Below are 14,925 nucleotides of genomic sequence, written 5' to 3'. Positions count from 1 at the left end.
AAGATTCACAGGGAGGTGTAAAGCACCTGGACTAATTCAGGAGAACACAAACAGGGCAGGGTGGCCTTGTCTTGGGGGTACCTGCCTCCCTGCCAGCCTTCCCCAGCCCCCTACCTATCCATGTCCTGCTGTAGCCATATTGCACACAATGTCTTATCCTCTGTATTAGTCCGTTTTCACGCTGCTGATAAAGAGACATCTGAGCCTGGGCAATTTACAAAGGAAAGTATAATGGAGCACTCACAGTTCCACGTGGCTGGGGAAGCCTCACAATCATGGCGGAAGGCAAGGTGAAGCAAGTCACATCTTTTGCGGATGGCAGCAGGCAAAGAGAGAGCTGTGCAGAAAAACTCCCGTTTTTAAAACTGCCAGATCTTGTGAGACTTACTCACTATCATGAGAACAGCACAGGAATGACTTGCCCCCATGATTCAATTACCTCCCACCGGGTCCCTCCCACAACATGTGGGAATTCAAGGTGAGATTTGGGTGGGGACACAGCCAAACCATATCATTCCACCCCGGCCCCTCCCAAATCTCACCTTTCAAAACCGATCATGTCTTCCCAACAGTCCCCCAAAGTCTTAACTCATTTCAGCATTAACTCAAAAGCCCACAGTCCAGAGTCTCACCTGAGACAAGGCAAGTCCCTTTCGCCTGTGAGCCTGTAAAATCAAAGGCAAGCTAGCTACTTCCTAAATACAGTGGGGGTACAGGCGCTGGGTAAATACAGCCATTCCAAATGGGAGAAATTGGCCAAAACAAAGGTGCTACAGGCCCCACACAAGTCCGAAATCCAGTGGGACAGTCAAATCTTAGAGCTCCAAAATGATCGCCTTTGACTCCATGTCTCACATCCAGGTCATGCTGATGCAAGAGGTAGGTTTCCATGGTCTTGGGCAGCTCCACCCCTGTGGCTTTGCAGGGTACAGCCTCCCTTCCAGCTGCTTTCACAGGCTGGTGTTGAGTGTCTGTGGCTTTTCCAGGCGCACTGTGCAAGCTGTTGGTGGATCTACCTTTCTGGGGTCTGGAAGATAGTGGCCTTCTTCTCACAGCTTCACTAGGCAGTGCCCCAGTAGGGATTCTCTGTGGAGGCTCCAACTCCACATTTCCCTTCCGCACTGCCCTAGCAGAGGTTCTCCACGAGGACTCCATCCCTACAGCAAACTTCCGCCTGGGCATCCACGCGTTTCCATACATCTTCTGAAATCTAGGCAGAGGTTCCCAAACCTCAATTCTTGACTTCTGTGTACTCACAGGCTCAGCACCACGTGGAAGCTCCAAGGCTTGAGGTTTGCACCCTCTGAAGCCACAGCCCGAGCTCTACGCTGGCCCCTTTCAGCCCCAGCTGGAGCAGCTAGGATGCAGGGTGGGGACACAGCCAAACCATATCATCCTCCTTGCCTTTTCGCTTGCTGTTCCCTCCACCTGGAATGTTCTCAGACCTTCACAGGCCTGCGGGCTCCAAGCTCAAACCTCAGCTCCTCTGGGAACTTTCGCTGATGCTGCTAGACCCTCTTCCAAGTCTCCCACTGGGCTTTGTACAAACCTATGTAGTCCCCATGGGCATTTCAGGCTAAAAGGCATGGGTGTGACCCAGTGAAGCGAGTGGTGGAACCTGGGGCAGGTGGATGAATGGATAGGAGAGGGGCTGGAGGCAGCTTGGGCCTGGGATCCTGCAAAAGGGGCAGAGTACAGGCCTCTGGGAGAGGAAGAGTGTAGGAAGAAGTCCCAGGGGAGGCTGCAGAGAAGTGTGGGGCATGGACACCTGAGGCTAAGCAAGGTGCCGAGTGCCTGGCATAAACCCAGGCTGCCGGTAGAGAGATCTGGGTCAGGGTCAGAGAGACCAAGGTCAGAAGGCAGCCTAGCTGAGGACTCAGGCAAGTTACTGAAGCTTGCTGCATGCCATGTGCCTTTCCTTTAATAGCTTTTGGGATTATTGAGAGGATGTGGCCAAAAACAGATGTCAAGCATAGCCACTGCCAGCCCAGGAGGGCCCCTTCGTTGATGTTGGTCCCTGCAAACACTGGGGTCCTCCTAGTGCCCAGGGACCTGAGTCCACTTCTCCCTCTTTACTCTCTGCACCTCTGACCTCCCCAGCACCTCTAACCTCCCCAGCACCTCTGGCCTTCCCAGCACCAATGGCCTTCCCAGCACCTCTGACCTTCCCAGCACCTTTGACCTTCCCAGCACCTCTGGCCTTCCCAGCACCTCTTTCATGTCCTTGTCTCTTTCTGGGCTGCCATTCCACACCCAACCGTTCTCTCTCTCTTTGCTGCCCCCCCACCGTTTTGTCACTCTCTCTTCAATTACTGTAACACAGAATAGAAGAATATTTTATTTGGTGTCTTTATTAAATCAAGTTTTATGTTCACTGTTTTTCATTTTAAAAGCGGATGAGTGCCACATACTATTTTTTCTTATTAAAAAGCAAAAACTCAACTAAGTGGCTTTGATGGCCCCATGGTGGTTCTGTCCATTGGTCAGTGGTTCCTAATAGAAAATGGAAAGGTGTGGGTATTCTCCTTGGCCACTGGACTGTCACCTGAATCAGAAAATAAATGGCCTCATTGCACCCATACTACCATTTCCAGAGAGACCCTGGGGCCAGGCCAGGGCTGGGCTGGGCTGGGCTGTGCTGGGCTGAGTGCCTGTGGCTGATGAAGACAGACGGCAGTGATGGCTCAGAACAGATGCCTCCAGGGCATTCCGAGGCCCCATCTCATGTAGGTATCCCCACTGCAGCTCCCTAGCAGAGGCCTGCTGAGTCTTGGCTCCTGGCTGGTTTGACTCCAAAGGGCAGTGGCACAGAGCCCAGGGAAGCCAGTTTTGGAGGTATGGCTGAGTAAAGGTCTCAGAAACCACCTCCTCCAGGGAGACTGCCTGGCCTGGTCACCCACTCTTCATCATGGCACTATCTCTCTTCAGGCCTGTGTTTTCTTTCTTTTCTTTTGTTTTTTGGAGAGGTGGGGTGGTAGGGATGGAGTCTCACTCTGTCGCCCAGGCTGGAGTACAGTGGTGTGATCTCGGCTCACTGCAACCTCTGCTTCCCGGGTTCAAGCGATTCTCCTGCCTCAGCCTCCCGTGTAGCTGGGATTACAGGTATGCACCCCTGCGCCCAGCTAATTTTTGTCTTTTTAGTAGAGACAGGGCTTCTCCATGTTGGCCAGGCTGGTCTCAAACTCCTGACCTCAAGTGATCCACCTGCCTCAGCCTCCCAAAGTTCTGGGATTACAGACGTTAGCCACTGCACCAGGCCAGGTCTGTGTTTTCAGTTTAAAGTTTATAGCTTTCCATGTTACACCACATGTACCTGCACACACAGAAATATACACTCAATACCACATGCATTCCTGGACATAATCAGGCAATCTCCTCTTCTCAAACATATTCACATGTGCACACACTCACAGATGTACAGACATCAGTAACAAGGAGCACATTCACAGACACAACTCTATGTCCTGTATGTGCACACCTTACATCCCCAAGCAGGCTCACATTGTCTCTCTCCCAGAGTCACATACAGATCCCATCGTGTCCAGACACAAAATCAAGCATTTGCAGGCACAGGAACACAAATGCACATGCATGTACACATATACACACATGCACATATGCACAGTAGGCACACACATGATCAACTTCATACCCTCAGAGCCCTGCCCTCAATGTCTGGAGAAAGAGCTGCTGAAAACCAAAGGCTTCTTCCTTATGGAAATATCTCTCTCCATAGGCAGAGGCCTCACTGAGGCCTAAGTGCTACTTCCCTGGCTCCCACCACAAACCAGAATTACCAAAATGATCTGAACAGCAGGGTGAGCATTTAGAACTTTTGCAAACAGGTTCATCAACGGCTCCTTGCGGGGCAGGAGGGCTGGAGAGAAGGCATGGTGGGAAGGCCTAGAGGACCCTTTTCCTCCTGAAGTCCCCCATCCTGGGCCTCTGCTCACCCCAGAGTGCACCCACCTCTCCTGCAAGCCACAGTGTAAGGAGTCAGGGGAGTAGAAGCCAACGTGGCACCACCCCAACCCCAAAGGGCTCCAATTTTAGAGCCTGGTCCCAAATTCAAAAGCGTTTGCTGAGAGAATACATTTTTACCTACCTACGGGAACCAGAATGTTTTCAAGTTCACATTTGTATGCAGCCGAGCATGGGTCTGTGGAAGAAATTCCTTGGCCTTGTACTCACAGAGGTGGCTCTCAGTTCTCCCAGGCACCCCAGATTGGGACAGAAAAGCCCAGGCCCTCTGCGCCCCCCACCAGTCCCCACAATCAGAAGCATGGGCTTCATTTCCCCCAGCAATGAACTTGGAGGTCTGACAGCACTGGAGCAAGGCTGAGCTTGTTTTCCCTTACTCTGCATGGCCCTGGAAGGTCACTCACCTAGACTTAGTTTGGCCATCTGTAAAATGGGGATAATGGTACTTCCTCATGCAGCTGTTGGGAAGGGAAGTGAGCTCCTGGCACACTCCCTAGAACACAGCAGGTGCTCAGCATAGTTCACTTCCTCCCCTAAGGGCCCAAGTCCTAAGGGAAAAAAGTAAAAACTCACATCTCCGGCTCTGACCTTTGTCCTAAGAACTGGTCCCCCCACAGGCCGGGCGCAGTGGCTCACACCTGTAATCCCAGCACTTTGGGAGGCCGAGGCGGGCGGATCACGAAGTCAGGAGATAGAGACCATCCTGGCTAACACAGTGAAACACCGTCTCTACTAAAAATACAAAAAATTAGCTGGGCGTGTGGTGGGTGCCTGTAGTCCCAGCTACTTGGGAGGCTGAGGCAGGAGGATGGCGTGAACCCAGGAGGTGGAGCTGGCAGTGAGCCGAGATCACGCCACTGCACTCTAGCCTGGGTGACTCCGTCTCAAAAAAAAAAAAAAAGAAAGAACTGCTCCCCCGCCGCCCCCACCAGCCCACTGGTCTCTTTGGCATTTCTACCTGAAGTCTGGGCAGAGTTAAAGGTAAACTCATCATTCCCCCTCATCCCCAGTCCCCCACCTTTCCCCCAGCCCCACCTAACATCCTTATTACTGTCAAAAGCATCACTGTCATGGAATCTTCAAGTCCCCTTGAACGGCTCCTGGTCTCTCCTGCTTGCTGACCCAAGTCCCCACAGTTCTTCCCCCATGCCCTATTGCTGCCAGCCGCCTCCAAGCCCTTTGCAGGATGTTCCAATTGGTTCTCCCAGCTCCACACCAACCTCCCCTTCCCCCACATCCACTGCTCTCCTCAGCACCCACGCCATCACCTCAGACCCTTCCACAGGGGCCAGCCCCGTCACTCCATTGCTGACCCCTGGGATTGCTGAATCTGGCCTCACTGGAAAGTTTAACTATAAAACCATATGCCCAGTTGAGCTTACCCCTGGTCCCTAAGCCCCCCAAGAAAGGGTCTTTTATATATATATATATATATATATTTTTTTTTTTTTTTTTGAGATGGAGTCTCACTCTGTTGCCCAGGCTGGAGTGCAGTGGCGCAATCTCGGCTCACTGCAACCTCCGCCTCCCGGGTTCAAGCAATTCTCCTGCCTCAGCCTCCCAAGTAGCTGGGACTGCAGGCACGTGCCATCACACCCGGCTAATTTTTTGTATTTTTAGTAGAGACAGGGTTTCACCGTGTTAGCCAGGATGGTCTCGATCTCCTGACTTCCTGATCTGCCCACCTTGGCCTCCCAAAGTGCTGGGATTACAGGCATGAGCTACCGCGCCCAGCCAAGAAAGGGTTCTTGTTCTCCCAGCCTCTGGTGCATTCGGGCACCAATGGCAAGGCGCTGTTCCACCCCGTCCCACTCTGCACCTTGGTGTCTGTCTCCCCAGATTCACAGCTGCCTCCTCTCAGCTGAGTCCTGGCATCTCTACCTGGGAGACTTTCCTGCCATTCCCCATCCACCTCCAAGTGGCAGCTTTCATCCCCCGCTTCCAATGCTGACCTCCAGATTCTGACCTAATTTGGTGGCTGAGAATAGTGATGAAGGGAACACCAGCTCTAGGGCCAGGCTGCCTGGACTCCAAAGCAGATACTTAAATTTTTTTTTTTTTTTTTAATTTTTTTTTTAGAGGCAGGGTCTCATTCTGTGGTTCAGGTTGGAGTGCCATGGTGCAATCATAGCTCACTGCGGTCTCGAACTCCTGGCCTCAAGGGATCCTCCAGCCTGGCTAATTATTTTTTATAGAGACTGGGTCTCACTATATTGCCCAGGCTGGTCTTGAATTCCCGGGCTCAAGTGATCCTCCCGCCTCACCCTCCCAAAGTGTCGAGATTACAGGCATCGGCCACAACATGCAGCAATACATTTCTCTTCTGCAGGCTGGGGAGGAGGTAACATTGAGGACAAATGTAGTGTGTGTAAGCTCTCACGGCTGTGCCAGCATGAACTGACAGCCATCATAGTCCCCTTGCTTGGTGGCTTGCACTGATGTTCTCCTCCTGGCCTTGCCCAGAAGGAGGGACACCTGCAAAGGTGTGGTCTGGGCTTCTGCCCTTGCACACCCAGGATAAAAATTCCCAGTTTTCAGAATAACAAGATGTTTAAGATGGAAGGGAGGAGGATGTTGGCAGCACCACATTGCATGCATCCCTCGTTTAAACTGTGATTGTGGACCAAACATTTAGAGACCCATGTACTCAGACAGACTTCACTATGCTAACTTCATCTGCTGGCCACTCCCTTGGCTGCCTAGAGCTGCTTCCCCTGAGTAGTGAAAAATATTCTTGAAAGCTGTGTTTCTGGGCCAGGGTCGGTGGTAGCTCACGCCTGTAATCCCAGCACTTTGAGAGACTGTGGTGGGCAGATCACTTGAGGCCCCAGGAGTTTGAGACCAGCCTCGCTAAGATGGCAAAATCCTGTCTCTACTAAAAATACAAAAAACATTAGCAGGGCGTGGTGGCGTGCACCTGTGGTCCCAGCTACTCAAGAGGCTGAGGCAGGAGAATTGCTTGAACCTGGGAGGTGGAGGCTGCAGTGAGCCGAGATCGCACCACTGCACTCCAGCCTGGGTGATAGAGTGAGACCCTGTCTCAAAAAAAAAAAAAAAAAAAGAAGAAGAAGAAGAAAAAGAAAAGAAAAAAGAAAGCTGAAAACTGTGTTTCTGGACACTGGCTCAAAATTGAATATAATATCAAAGTAAAACCAGCCCCTTCATATCAAAGGCAACCTGGCAATTAGAGTTGAGGACTCAGATGACCAGTGGGAAACCTGGGCAGGAGGTTCAGGGCAGGTAGAGTCATTCTGGTATACGTTGGGCCCGTGGGCCTGAGCAGGCACGCAGGAGGAGAGGGGAGAGGCATCGTTTCTTGGAGAGGAGGCCACATGTACATAATGTGTATGAATGTATATAATAATCATTAGCAGCGATTCAGCTGTCTGCTGCTGGTATGCAAGATAAATTGCATTAATCAACACGATGCCTTCAGAACTTTTGGCGAGTCGTTTCTTATGCTAATTGGGCCACTTAAACTAGACTGTCATTGCACCAGGATCTCCGGCTGTCAAGACAATTACTGGCATGTGCAAGCCCCTCCCTTCCAGCCCCCCTCTCCCCCGCCAGCACCTTTGCGTTTTTAAATATAATATTAATGAGAAGAGCTATACTAATTACCTGGCCAAAAATAAAACCCTGAAAGAAGGGGGGAGGTGGGTAGGGATGTGACCGACAGGGAGACTTGGGTCACCTTGAAGGCAGTATGAGAAGCTCTCTGAGTGGGGGCTCCCCAGAGACCCAAGACTGGCCCAGGCCAGAGCTCCAGGCCTGCTCCCCAGCTGTTGTGGAATCCTGACCATGCCCTCTCCTCTTGGTGACCCTCAGGACTTCAGGCCAGATGCACCATGAGCCCTGGAACTGGGGATCCCAGAATCCTGGGGTCTTAAGTGAGATAAGCCTGTAGTCCCACCATCAGACATTTGGAGCCTGCTAGACTCAGAGAGATAAAGGAACCCTTGCGAGGTCATCTGATTTTAGACTCATTTAGACCAGCAGAATAATCCACTGATCAGTAAAGCCAAGTTCAGATTGCCTAGCTCAGTAAAACAGAGCAACCCCACCTTGGTGGCCTCGGGAAATTTCAGAAAGGGGAGGTTAGGGGTCTGTTTGAAGGTGGGTCCTGCAATGTGCAGTATTGATTGGGATCGGACAGGCTCTGTGACATAATCCTTTAGAAACTGGTAGACAGAGCAAGGCCAGGGTTGAGCAGGTGAGGATGAGTAAACAGCCATTCACAGGCCAGCAGATTTGTCCGGGTGAGTGAGCTGTTGTCCTGAGAAGAGGAGCGCACGTGGTCTATTACTCAGAAATTTGGACTTTCAGGAAGTTCTTGGAACAAAGTTATTTGCATCTTTTGCTTCCTGGATGAGAATGTTCTGGATAGTCAAGTCATGTTCACGTAGAAAGTCTTGGTCGTCATACGTTAAGCTGTGTGCTGCAGACAGTTTGCTAAAGTGTCTGCATTTGTCAGAGGAGAATGGGGCTCTGTTCCCGTCGTGTGCCTGTCCCTGGTTGCTGAAGGCCCCTCATCCACCTCACTGGACATAAAATTCTATGGATTCTTGCTCCTCTATCTGTCCCAGGCATGTCCCTCTCCCAAATTGCACTGCCACAGCCTGCTTTGGGTCCTCCTTGCCTGCTTATCTCTCCTCCTGGAGGCTGCCAGTGTTTACTAAAAAGCAAACCCAGTCACGTCGCATGTGATCGAGGGGCCACCGCTTGCCTCTCCCCTTACCCATCCCTTGCCCTGTGAACTCTGGCCGGCTCCCCTTTTCAGTGCAGCCCCTCACCTTTCACTCCACTTACCACAGGTCCTCTGTCTCTGAGCCTTTGCACCTGCTGTCCTGCTGCCCGAATGCCCTTCTCAGCCTCGTGCTGCTGGAAAACTCCTGTTTGTCCTTCAGGAATCAACTGCACCAGCCACCCTAGAGCACATCCTCGGTCACTCACAGCTCTGTGGTTCCGATGGGCTGGCCCACGCTGCTATCTGGGTCTTAGCTCACCTGCATTATTGGTTTACAGGTAGAACCTGTGTCTTATTCAGATACACCCTAGCGCTTGGCACAGGGGCTGCCTGTCCTTCATGCACAATAAGTGCTTTAGAGTAAATGAGTGTGTCTTTTCCATTGCCTTCTGAATAAAAAAAGAAATGATTCTTTAGGCCTGCCATAATCTGTCCTGCTTTAATTTAAGCCTATTGTGTCATCTCCTGGTTCCCTCCTTCCTCCCTAAACCCGCTACAGAAAGAATCCAGCCACGGTAGGGAAGGCAACGCATCTCCAGGCTGATAGGCCCCTCCAGGGCCTCTGACTTGGACAAGGAAGTTTCCAGTTTCTCCCCCCAACTTGTCCCTCTTCTTTGAGAGCCTAAACAGATACCCACAGATAGGAGGGACATCCTGGTGGCTGTCCTTGATGCGAGTTCAGGTTGGGAGGGCAGGGCCCACCTCAGAAAACTGGGAACTGCCGAAACCGCCTGCGCTATCTCTGAGTTTCCGAACACTGTTTCCATGAAGTGTGAGTTACCCTCAAACCGTGTCCAGCACCTCCCCCTGCTTCATCCCTGACTTTTCCCAGGGCTCTCTCCAGGCCCCATGGATGTGCCGCCATTGCACCCTGCGATCTCCAGCTCATTCCACCTTTGGAGAGTTGCATTCATCAACAAAGCAGGCAAGGTCAGGGGCCAGTTTGATCAGCCTGCAGCCTCTCCCAAACCCCCTGGAGGCATGAGAGAGGGGAGAGAGAACCCCCAGTGCAGCTCCCCTGGGGGAGTCTCTAAGCACCCCCAGGGTGGCCTTGAGTGACTGCTTCTTCCTCTCCCCTCTCCCAGAAGCAGAGGATGGGCTGGGCCTTGCCTTGGGGAGTGTGTGATAATAAAAGCTCCTGGAAGAAAAGGAGGAAAGGAGGGGTGAGAAAGTAATGGAGGAGTGAGGAGACCAGGAATGACCCCCGATGGGTTTTGTTGTTGTTGTTGTTGTTGTTGTTGTTTTGGAGGATAGAAACCGCAAAAGCCAAGACCAGGAGGAGGGAATTTTGCTCCCATCCCCCCACCGTCCCACCCCACCTCACTGCTCCAAGACTTTCAAGGCCATGGTCCTGTCCCTTGCTCTCCAAATCCAGGCAGATAGAAAATGGGAGATCCCACTTGAGCCCCTGGCCCCAGAGGCTGTGTCATAGAGAAGCAGGGTTGTGGAGCAGATGGTCCGTGCCCGGAAGCGCCTGATGTGATGTGGGATGGACAGGACCGGGGGTGCATTCACACCCCTGGCCGGAGGGAGGAAGGCTTCAGTGAGCAAAAAAGGAAGGGACCAAAGAAGCCCTTCTTTCTGGGTGAGCTGGGAGTGCTCTGGCCCAGGAGGCTTTTCAGGGGCCTAGTGTGTGCGTGTAGCTCCTGAGCCTCACCTCACCAGGTGAAGGGCATTTGACCCTGCTTAGCAGGTGGGGAAATTGTGGCTAAGAGGGGTCAAATAGTAACTGATCTCTGTGCTCTTTCCAAAAGGCTGTTTAGAGAAGGAGGCGCAAGAGAGAAGAGCAAAATGCAGAGGTAGACAAAGGCAGAGACAGAACTGGGGATGCAGGGCACAGGGCCAGGCGGGCAGGAGACCAGAGGCCCGGCCTGGAGGAGGGTCAGTTGCTGACCTCAGGCACCAGGCCCACCCATAACCACCTGCTTGTGTTTCTCAGGGTGGGAATTGAGCCACCTGGTTGGCCCCTTCTGAGCTGGGAACGTGGGAGGTATCTCTCTCGAAGAAGAAAATAAAGGGGAGCCCTCTGGGAGGCCCATCTTGGATTGAGCCTTAATCCAAGGACACAGGCCACAGCAGCCAGGCCAGCAGGGCCAAACCAAGCCCGTCCTCTTCCTCCCTGCAGGGGGCTTCTGGCCTCTCACCTGCTGCAACCCCCTGTGTGGTTTGGGACTTGCCCCCTGTGTACCCAAGTCCTTGGGTACCCTGGACTTGGCACCCCTCTACTTGGCTCCTCCTGCCAGGGTGCCCAGGGGCAGGTTTGGGGCTGGCTTGATGCCCCCAGACATGTGCTCAGGAGAAAGGGAAGTGAGGGGCAGAGCTGTGAAGGCACCTCCAGCAGAGGGTGTGCGGCCGCCCTGGGTCCTTCATGCAGGTGACGACCTGCCCCGAACTAGAGAGGTAGGCAGGGACCTGAGTGGCTGTGAGGCAGGGCCTCTCTGGGACACTTTCCAGAATAAAAGCAGACTCAGGCACAGAGAGCCAAGTGTAGGGGTGGGGGATGGGCCTGCAAACCCCTTAGTAATAAATGAATAATTGGCCCAGGGTTCCCCTGATTGAGGGACACGGCTGCATGTCAGCATCTCCCACACAAGGGCCTCGGATGAATCTTCCCTTCGTGGCCACTGTCACCAACCAACTTGGGCGTGGCGTGGGGGGTGGCAGGGAGACCTTGGAGACTCCCTGTGCGCCCCTCCTCCACGCTCTGGGGCTCCCTATTCTCTTCCTGGTCAAGTTTACAGACAGACTTCCCACCCTCAGGGTCCTCTGAGGTATTGGCCATTGTCTGTTCAGACTTCGCTCTTGTGAGCTTGGGCCTTTCTCCTCCAACACCCTCCATCAGCAGGTCCAGGAGGCTCCCTCTCCAAGGCACCTCCCAGACCCACCCACTGTCCCTCCCCCTTCAGCCTTGGCATATGAGCCCTCACTCTCCCACTCCCCTTCTTCCCCTCCTCCCTGTTCTCAGAGGCTCAGGTCAGCCAGTCCCTTCTCCAGGTCCACCAAAGATACCCCGTCCACCACTCCCCAATGCTGCTGGAAGACAGACACCCTGGGATGGGATCGTGGGGCCGCTGACTTCCTCATCCCAGCGGTAGCATGAGACATGCTGCCCCCACGGCTGTCCCAGGCTTCCTCCCTCCTGCCAGGCTCTGCCAATTCCCCAGGGCTTCTGCACAAGCAGCTGCCATTGCCCAAACCCCTTCCACCTACTCCTCCCCAAACTGACTCCAATCCCGAGCCTCGCCCTCAATAACCACTCCTCTGCGATGCTTCCTCCAACTGCCCATTTAACTGGGCACCCCCTTCTTCTCTGCCCTGGTTCCAGCAGCACTTTCCTAACTGACCATGGCTCATGCACCTGCCCCCCACCTCCTGGCGTGTCTTCATCCACACAAAGAACCTGACTGGGTGGTCCATCCATATCTGGTATGTACTAGGTGCTTGCTGAACCCCAGTCGCAGAATGACTAAAACAAGTCAATTCTAGGATACCAGCTCTGCAACTGGCAAACCTGCCCTGCCTCTGTCACACTCTGCATTCATTCCCCACTTCTCCCCTGGAGCCTAGAGCTCTTTTTTCCCCCTGGGCTCCCTACAGAGGCTCCTTCCCTGTGACCTATAGCATTCTGGGTATGTCCCCTCTCAAGGGATATGCACATTGGAGGGGACCAGTGACTCATCCACTAAAGTGATGCCGGAATGCAGCTGCACTAGACATTGGGGCAGGCCAGTTGGAGGAGGTGGGGGCAGGCACTGTTCTTGACATAGGGAGCCCTCATCCTCCAGCAGACATAGAAGGAGGCTGCAGGCTGGTCCCTGCTCCACACTCCAGAAATGGCCTCTGTGGCGGACCAGCAGGACAGGCACAGCACGGTTCTCCCCAGGAGGGCGCCATTTGGAGTAATCAGTTTTTTAATTACTAGTAATTAAGTGTATGTAACCTGCCCAGCTGCCACTCCAGGAAATGGGACAGAACTCCTGGGGGCTCCGGGGGCCAGGCATGCACTGGGAGCCTCAGAGCCCATTCAGCCACCTCAGCACTGAAGAGGGTGGGTAGGTGGGTGGTTTTGGGAGTGCTAAGGTATGCAGGAGAGACCCAGGAGACTGGAGAGACCTCAGCCTCAGGGTAGGCTGTGCCTTTCTATATCAGGGGTCCCCAGCCTCCCTGGGGCCTGTTTCCATTCTCCCTTCAGCCTAGAGCAGCAGGACACCTGCTCAAAAGGTTCTTGAGGTGGGGTTCCCAACCAGCAGCTTCCTCCCCCAGAGCCTCCCAGGCCTTCAGCCACTCCAAAGGAGTCCTCCACTGAATTCCCCAGGCTGCCACTCCACCCATAGGAAAGTCTGCCCCACCCCACCCCAAAGCACTCATTTCATTTTAATGTCTACTGAGCATCTACCATGTGCTGGTTGCTGCAACCAAGGTCTCTAAGGCCATGCAGCCATCCCTTAGGGGAGCCTGTGTCCCCCACCCCACCCCCGACACCCAAAGCTCACAGAGAGGCTGGCTGTGCCCAGGGCCCAGCTCTTGGCTGCTGGTCTTACCCTCTGTTCTGCCCTCTCCCTGCCCCTCTCTCCACTTCATCTCTCTCCCACTCCTCCACCTTATGATGCTGTCTTGCATTTAGGGTCTTTTGCGGAACAATTAAAATGAGTGAAGGGAACCTTCTTGCTTTCTTGCAGTTCTTCTTTGGGGAATGGGCTGGTGTGGGTAGCCCCTGCTGAGATGACACCTGGCCTAACCTAACGATCCTTTAATTAAACCCATCCTTATAGGAGCTCTGTACACCAGTCCTGGGGACTCCAGCCCCTCCAGAGACAGAGCCTCCCGAGGCACCCAAACTTTTCTGTCCGCCTCCACAGCCATTCTCCAATTCTCCACCCCAGCACATTCTACATCCTGCAAACATGGACTTGGGTCATCTCTGGACAAACAGGAAGTGGGTTCTGGCAGGTGGAGCAGAACTGGGGGCTACAGGCATTGATGGGATCAGGGAGGGCACACTCCCCTCTTAGAGTCTGCAAAAAGGGCAAGGATTTTCATGTGCATCCCTAGGGGGATGAAATCCAGGATGCTGCAAGGCCACCAGCAAGCTGGGCTGCCAGGGCGTGTCCCCTCCCCTTGCAGCCGTTCCCGTCATCTGTCAAACAGGAATGGTGACAGCTCCTGCCTTCAGGTTCACGAGCATCTGCATGCCTCTGAAAACCCTCTGCCAACATGTAACATGGGGTTAGTGCATGGATAGCAAGACATGATGAAAAATACAGAAAGCTGTGCACATATGCATGGTGACTCTGGCTCCTTTTAACTCCAAGGGAACAAGCTTTCATGGCTCACACCAGAGCCTTTCCTCACCTCGGCAAAGACTAGTTCTTCCAGAGTCTACCTGTAGTTTCTCTTGCTATAGCCAAGGTATAATGCTACCTTTCAATACTTCCTAGAAAGCAAATGGCTTAACTTTGGATTTTAAAACCCAGGGAGCCACTATACTCACTGTTACTTCTTTCTCCCCTGACCCCCTGTCTCTGCCCCGTGGCACCCCAGTGCTGTGGCAATGCCTGCCAAATTTCCAGGGAGTCACTTGTTCTCTGTTTCACGGGTTGTTCTCTGTTTCACGGGTTGCTTGCCATGTGTAAGCCACGTCTGTCCTCAGCACTTGCTCTCTGGACCCCATGGGGCAGGTCAGTGGGGAAATGTGCTCCTCAATGATCTGGTTTTTACCTGGTGTTACTGTGGATGCCCAGCCCCATCCTACCCTGCAGAACTCAACCTCTCGAGGAAGGCTCCTGAATGAGCCACATCAAGCCAGCAGTGGATGAACAGTGTGGAGCTGACAGTCCTAGGCAATGGGTGATCAGAAAAGGAGCAAAATGGGGGTAAAAGGTTGATGCTAAGAGATCTAATGGGCTTCCTGGAGAAGGGGGTTCTTAGATAGAAGTCTTTGAAAAATGGGGAGGAGTTTGGTTGCAGAGAGACCATTCCTGGCAAAGGGAACAGCCAGGGTGAAGGAGGGAGGGAAGAACCAGCCGTGGTGAGGGGTACCAGAGAGTTGGAAGTGGACAGCCTGATAGGAGTGAAAGGTGAGGGTTTGGGAGTGGGGAGTCTGGATGGGGTCTGCTGCAGCACATGTGCACACTTGTCTGCACACATATTCTTAGAAAGCCAAGGTTCGCAGGGCACGGAACACGAGCAGCATCCAG

At 53.2% G+C, this 14,925-nt stretch overlaps 1 protein-coding gene and 1 long non-coding RNA gene across 51 annotated transcripts in view; one reads left to right on the top strand and one right to left on the bottom strand.

Annotated features, from left to right (window-relative positions):
• Positions 1-408, bottom strand: part of LOC129394554 (uncharacterized) — a 39,599-nt gene extending 39,191 nt beyond the window's left edge. The window contains exon 1 of the long non-coding RNA XR_008621838.1: positions 245-408. This is a non-coding gene — a long non-coding RNA (uncharacterized LOC129394554). The remainder of the gene's footprint in view (positions 1-244) is intronic.
• The window catches only part of CELF4 (CUGBP Elav-like family member 4), a 323,167-nt gene that overhangs the window by 207,045 nt on the left and 101,197 nt on the right, over positions 1-14,925 (top strand). The gene's annotated exons all lie outside the window — the stretch shown is intronic.

This window comes from Pan paniscus, chromosome 17 (assembly GCF_029289425.2).
Source record: "Pan paniscus chromosome 17, NHGRI_mPanPan1-v2.0_pri, whole genome shotgun sequence".
Taxonomy (NCBI): Eukaryota; Metazoa; Chordata; class Mammalia; order Primates; family Hominidae; genus Pan; species Pan paniscus.
Note: the sequence above shows the minus strand (reverse complement) of the source record. Positions and strands in the feature narration are given on the sequence as shown.